Below are 7600 nucleotides of genomic sequence, written 5' to 3' on the forward strand. Positions count from 1 at the left end.
TACATACTTAGGTTGGTTACTATCTAAAATCGGTTTTTTCATGAACAAAAATATTTATATAATAAGGAATGCAATCTTTGGAAACCGTGGCTATAATGTTCATGAATTGATTCGAGTGAATCAAAACCTATTTTACTTCGATTATGTCTTGTATACTTCTATAAGATCTAAGCAATTGAACAACTCTCTAACTAGTTCATTTGAGTCATTTGAACCAGTTATGGTGAAAATGAATAAGGTTGATATGAAAGTGCTCATATGACTAACCATTGGTTAACTATTGTTGAACCGACTAAGTGTACACGTTTATGTATGGTTACTCAAACCTAAATGAAGTTACATTTCATTTGTGTACAACAAGCTAAGTTCGATCTAACGGTTCAAAGATATTAGCTTGAATCTAATCAGTTTTTCATCTAAAGGTGAATATTGAATGCTTTGTTACGCGTACGGGTACGGTACCCAACCTGTCTCCTTCAGCAATACCGCATACACACATATGCACGCACTTGGTTTCCGGAACATGGATTTATACACTAATGTGCGAACAAACTATATACATATATAGGTGGTTACATATTCTCAACTCTACATTTCAATCGTTGAAACATTCTTCTATAATGTTATAACAGTCGTTAGACATAAAGAATCGACTATCGTCATCAAAGCTATTTTCAAGATTGAAATGTCATCATGACTTTCGTCACGGGTAAAGATGAAGATGGTTAAAGCAAAAGCTTACCAACACGTATTTCGAGAAAAAGATAGGCGAGTAAACTCGGCTCGAAATAGCAAATGTTTATGTATGAAAACTATTATACATATACGACTTTTGTCTTAAGAGTAGGAGATAGAGTAGACAGACTTTTGAGTGACAAGATGAGTTCAAGTCTCCACATACGTTTTGGTCGGATGAAGTTTCACTGGTTCCTTGAGTAGTTCTCCGTCTTTGCAAGATAATCGCCATGGAGTCTGGAGCTCAACTATTCCTAACTATCCTAGACCGAGACTTAGTCATAAGTAAACTAGAAATCAAGACATATAGTTTTGATCACTAATATTGACAAACATGCTTGAGATATCAACGTATGTGAGTTCGACCGAGCAATGCTCTAACAATCTCCCCCTTTGTCAATTTTAGTGACAAAACTATCAATACATATGGATTAAAAAATAAATAAAACTTTGTAGCTTCTCGTCCACATGCTTGATCTCCTTGGTGCTTCAACGTAAATTGAAAACTTCGTCTTTTCCAAGTACTCCCATGATTCCATAGATGTTCAATTCAGCATCATAGTTTTTGAAGTTCCGTAGCCATAACAATGAGAAAACAAAAGCTCTCGATCATTGTTATACAGTGTCATAGTATTATTACACATCATCAAAGTTCTCATATCACAACTTCGACAACAATACTATGGTGATATGTATCACTCCCCCTTAGTCAATACTTTCGTCTCAACAAGAAAACCACTTCCCCTTACATAATGACCCGTAAAGCACGTAGATCACATGTATTTGTAGTGTGAACTACACATTAATTCTCCCCCTTTTTGTCAATAAAATTGGCAAAGGTACAAAAACGGGATCCTAATGAAATTTCCACGAAGACGCTTCAAGACCAAAGAAAAGTACATATCCACTTGTTTAGATTCAATCATAAAGCCGAGGTTAAATGCATTCATCAAGGAGTTTATAAAGATACAAGATAACCCCTAAATAATTCCACAGCCGCACTCCCCACAAAGATATTACAAGAAAAGAAGGATTTTATTGGACACCAAAAACCATAAAGAAATGATTTTCTATATCCAAAATTCTCAATTAAAATAACCACAAGAGAACCCGTGATTAATTTAATCGGAATACACAACCAAAATAACCACAAACGAATCTATGATTAATCTAGTTGTAAATGCTTGACATAAGAGAGATTACGGAGCTACTCTAAGTTCACCATAAAAGAATGATTAACTCAATCGTCTTATGCTCAACACAAGAAAAACTTATGGAGCATTGCAGTATACACATAAAATATGGATCGGGAAATGATCAATACTGCGGCATACACAAGGATTCATTCTATTTTCCATCACTATTTGCACAATGACGTACAATAGACATAATCCTTGTAAACAAAAGATTTTAACCTATCTTCCATCAGTAATTGACATAATGGGCTTAACTTTTAATTGTCAAAAGTTCATCGATCTTGTATCAAGACTCGCATACCGACATATAAAAGAGATAACTTTTGACATCATATGGGACAATAATAGTTCACGGACGCAAACACACATATCCCATAACATATTGCAATATATTAAACTATAAATATTAACACTGCAAAAATCATCTTCCAAATAATTTTTAGAATTTAAATAAATAAACCTAAAAAATAAAGATGAAAAACCGTTGGACATAGCTATGTGTACTCACAATAATGGCTATTCCAAACTCTAGTTATTCTTCCTAAGACATAAGAAATAAATTCTCATAAGAAGACTTTCTAGACATTAATAAAGTAAAACATCTACTTTAAAACCGATCACGAGCTAAATCAAAGTTCGCGTTCGGAAGCTTCGCGGGTTTCGAGGCTTTTGATCTTGTGATTCATATTATCAACTGCGTCTTCGGAGAAGATATCCTTGTTGAGAAGTTCTTTAGCCTGTGACTTTATGAGACCAAGGTCAGTAGTAACCTTTTTTACCTCAGTTCTGATCACATCAAGATCCTTCATTCTTCGAGACTTTGGAGGACACCCATTATGATGTGAACAGTTGTCATTACTGCTATCAAGACAAGACTCATAGTATTGATTCTTACCGGAAAATTTTTGGCTGGAGAAGGTTGACAGCCTGTTGACGATTTCTTTATAACCTTTAATAAATAACTTTAGGTTGTCATCCATCTGCACTCTTCACATGAAACATGATTCACATCATTCAAACTTCCCGAAGAACATACTGGAAACACATGATTTAATAAAAAAAGGAGTAGTAGATGAAAACTACAAAACTTTTTACTGAAATAGATTATAGATTACCCTGGATACACATCATATCAACATATTACTTCCCCCATTTCAAGTTATATACACATGAGGAGGAGCCTTTCTTTAATCAAGTGGCAGGGTATGCAGAGAAATTCTCATGCATTTCTCCGGGTTGATATTTATGCCATGTACCAGATATATAATCATAGTAATGATGATGCTCATGGTTACTATAATTATTTCATATCCTTTTCTTAAGGAGTGACCTTTTCTGACACTTAAAGTCTACATTTAACTCACTGGAAGTTTTTTTATCAGCTTCTAATGAGTTGGTAGAGGAGAAAGTACGTACATCATGTGCACATGATTTGATGGGTACAGAACTTTTGTCAGAAAAATTCTTTTCCTCAATCGAATGGAGTTTTTCTAAGAGTATAAAAACACTTTCAAACGCTCTAGATAGATATTTGTCAGTTGATCCATTCAGAAAATATTCCTCAAAAAGATTAAGAGTAAATCTAGTGAGAATCCATTCCTTTGACCGTTGACTACGTTTTTTTAACCATCTTTTCTTAGAAGAACATGTAGTTTTTCCTTTGGATTGTTTTTCACCATCTAGGATTTTAGATGGAATATGATTATTATGAGTGACCATAGGTCTAGAAAATAATAATCTCTGAACAATCTTTAAGGGACTCTGGTGTGCGTTACAGATGCCATGAGCAAGTCTCCCAAAAAGGTTTCCCATAGGAATATACTTTTGAGGATCGGACAAACACAAACTTATAAGGTTTAAGGTGTTTGCCTGCTCTGATACCAATTGAAAATGCAGGGCTCTAACAACCTCACCCAATATTTCGATTAGAAATATGTATGGACTAACTCTAATATACTTTTAAGAGAATCAACTAGATAGTCAGACTCAATCTTAATAAAAAGTATATCAAGGAGTTAATATCTCTATCTCTTGATTTGAAATCTTACTCAAGCAATCTGCGAGTCTCGATTAAATACAAGAGAGATAAACTTGGATGGTACCAAAGACCAATATCCAAGGATCAATAAATATCCAATCAACAACCAAAGGTTGGATTTCACTATTCATCGATACAACGCACAACCTGTGATATTTCAATTGTATAACAAAATATAATGCGGAATAAAAATAACACAGACACCAGAAATTTTGTTAACAAGGAAACCGCAAATGCAGAAAACCCCCGGGACCTAGTCCAGATTGAACACCATACTGTATTGAGCCGCTACAGACACTAGCCTACTACAAACTTACTTCGGTCTGGACTGTAGTTGAACCCTAATCAATCTCACACTGATTAAAGGTACAGTTGCACTCCTTACGTCTCTGATCCTAGCAGGATACTACGCACTTGATTCCCTTAGCTGATCTCATCCACAACCAAGAGTTATTACGACCAAAAGTCGAAGACTTTAATAAACAAATATGTATCACACAGAAAAGTCTACAAGGATAGATAAATCTGTCTCCCACAGATAAACCTAAAAGTTTTGTTCTGTCTTTTGATAAAAATCAAGGGGATCAAGAACCAATTGATAAACCGGACTTATATTCCCGAAGAACAGCGTAGTATTATCAATCACCTCACAATAATCTAAATCCTATGATAGCGAAACTAGATATTATGCAATCACAAACTATGAGACGAAGATTTTTGTGATTTCTTTTTATCTTTCCCTATCGGAGATATAATCTCAAGTCAATTATTCAATTGAAATCGTACGATAGAAAATGGCAAGATCAGATCTCTCAACTACAAGAGAAGTAGTTTCGTCTGGCTTCACAATCCCAATGAAGTATTTCAGTCGTTAATCGACAGGGTCTCGAGAAGAAGCCTACGATTAAAGGAGAATCGACTCTAACAAACCAACTAGTATCACACAGGAGGTGTGTGGATTAGTTTTGCACAGTTGCTAGACGTCTCCTTATATAGTTTTCAAATCAGGGTTTGCAATCTAAGTTACCTTGGTAACAAAGCATTCAATAATTACCGTTAGATGAAAAACCTGATTTATCCAAGCTAATATCTTTCAACCGTTAGATCGAAACTTAGCTTGTCACACACAAATGAAATGTATTCATTTAGGTTAGAGTAACCGTACCTGAACGTGTACATTGGTTGGTTCACAAATAATTGACCAATGGTTAGCCATATGAGTGCTTTCATATTAACCGTATTTGTTCAATTGCTTAGGTCTTTATAAATAGACTCAATTGAAACAAAATCGGTTTGATTCATTTGAATTAATTCATGAACAATATACCCACGGTTTGCAAATATTGCATTCCTTATAATTTATTGTTTTAAGTCCATGAACTGCCGATTTGAAAAATAACTAGCTTGGGTACGCGTACGGGTATGCGTACCTTAGCTACCGGATTTTGAGTTGGTTTTAGTTTCCAAACTCAGCAGTCTTTTTCGGGTGAAAAAGTTCCGCCAGTACGCGTACCTAAGGTGACTAGTTTTTGAGTTCGTAAACTTCAAACTCAGCATAATTTCACGGATGTGAATTTCCGCCAGTACGCGTACGGGTACGCGTACCCAACCTGTCTCCTTCACCAATACCGCATGCACACATATGCATGCACTTGGTTTCCGGAACATGGATTTATACACTAATGTGCGAACACACTATATACATATATAGGTGGTTACATATTCTCAACTCTACATTTCAATCGTTGAAACATTCTTCTATAATGTTATAACAGTCGTTAGACATAAAGAATCGACTATCGTCATCAAAGATATTTTCAAGATTGAAATGTCATCATGACTTTCGTCACGGGTAAAGATGAAGATGGTTAAAGCAAAAGCTTACCAACACGTATTTCGAGAAAAAGATAGGCGAGTAAAGTCGGCTCGAAATAACAAATGTGTATGTATGAAAACTATTATACATATACGACTTTTGTCTTAAGAGTAGGAGATAGAGTAAATAGACTTTTGAGTGACAAGATAAGTTCAAGTCTCCACATACCTTTTGGTCGGATGAAGTTCCACTGGTTCCTTGAGTAGTTCTTCATCTTTGCAAGATAATCGTCATGGAGTCTGGAGCTCAACTATTCCTAACTATCCTAGACCGAGACTTAGTCATAAGTATATTAGAAATCAAGACATATAGTTTTGATCACTAATATTGACAAACATGCTTAAGATAGCAACGCATGCGAGTTCGACCGAGCAATGCTCTAACAATATGGTTTTCGGATCATTATGTAAGGGGAAGTGGTTTTCATGTGAGATGAAGTATTGACTAAGGGGGAGTGATACATATCACCATAGTATTGTTGTCGAAGTTGTGATACAACTGAACTTTGATGTTGTGTAATAATACTATGACATTGTATAACAATGATTGAGAGCTATTGTTTTCTCATTGTTATAACTACGGATCTTCAACAAATATGATGCTGAATTGATTACCTTTAGAATCATTGGAGTACTTGGAAGTGATTAAGATTTCGAGTAATGCTGAAGAACCAAGGAGATCAAGCATTTGAATGAGAAGCTACAAAGTTTATTTATTTTGTATTCCATATGTATTGATAGTTTTGTCAGTAAAGTTGACAAAGGAGGAGATTATTAGAGCACTGCTCGGTCGAACTCGCAAGCGTTGCTATCTCAAGCTTGTTTTTCAAGTTTAGTTTCCAAAACTATAAGTCTTGCTTTATAGTCTACTTATAGATAAGTCTCGGATTAGGATAGTAAGTGTAGTTGAGCCTTAGACTCCACGGTGTTCATCGATTGAAGACGAAGAACTACTCAAGGGAACTTGTGTAACTTCATCAACAAAGGGTATGTGGAGACTTGAACTTATCTATCACTCAAAAGTCTATCTACTCATCTCCTATTTGAGACAAAAGTCGTATTGTTATATAAAATTCAATTATACACATTTGCTATTTCGAGCCGAGATTATCCCGCTTATCTATTTCTCAAAATATATGTTGGTAAGCTTTCGCTTTAGCCAAGTTCATCTTTATTCGTGACGAAAGTCATGTTCATTAATTCAATAACTTGAAAATCGCTTTGATGAAAATAATTTGTGAATAACAACTATTTTAACATCCTCTAAGAAAGTTTCAATGATTGAAATGAGAGTTTAGAACATGTAACCATGTTTGGATATAAACATAGTGTGTTCTCACATTTGTGTAAAAGTCCAAAACCGGGAACCCAAAGTATGCATACCCGTACGCGTACTAGCGGTTGTTGTAAATCCGGGTGAGTATGCGTTCCCGTACGCATACTGGCGGAAAGTTCACATCCGTGAATTTCTGCTGGAGTTTGAAAGTGAATAACAAACTCAATCCGGTTACTTAAATATGTCTACCCATTTACATACTTAGGTTGGTTACTATCTAAAATCGGTTTTTTCATGAACAAAAATATTTATATAATAAGGAATGCAATCTTTGCAAACCGTGGCTATAATGTTCATGAATTGATTCGAGTGAATCAAAACCGATTTTACTTCGATTATGTCTTGTATACTTCTATAAGATCTAAGCAATTGAACAACTCTCTAACTAGTTCATTTGAGTCATTTGAACCAGTTATGGTG

The sequence above is a fragment of the Papaver somniferum genome, chromosome 7 (assembly GCF_003573695.1).
Source record: "Papaver somniferum cultivar HN1 chromosome 7, ASM357369v1, whole genome shotgun sequence".
NCBI lineage: Eukaryota > Viridiplantae > Streptophyta > Magnoliopsida > Ranunculales > Papaveraceae > Papaver > Papaver somniferum.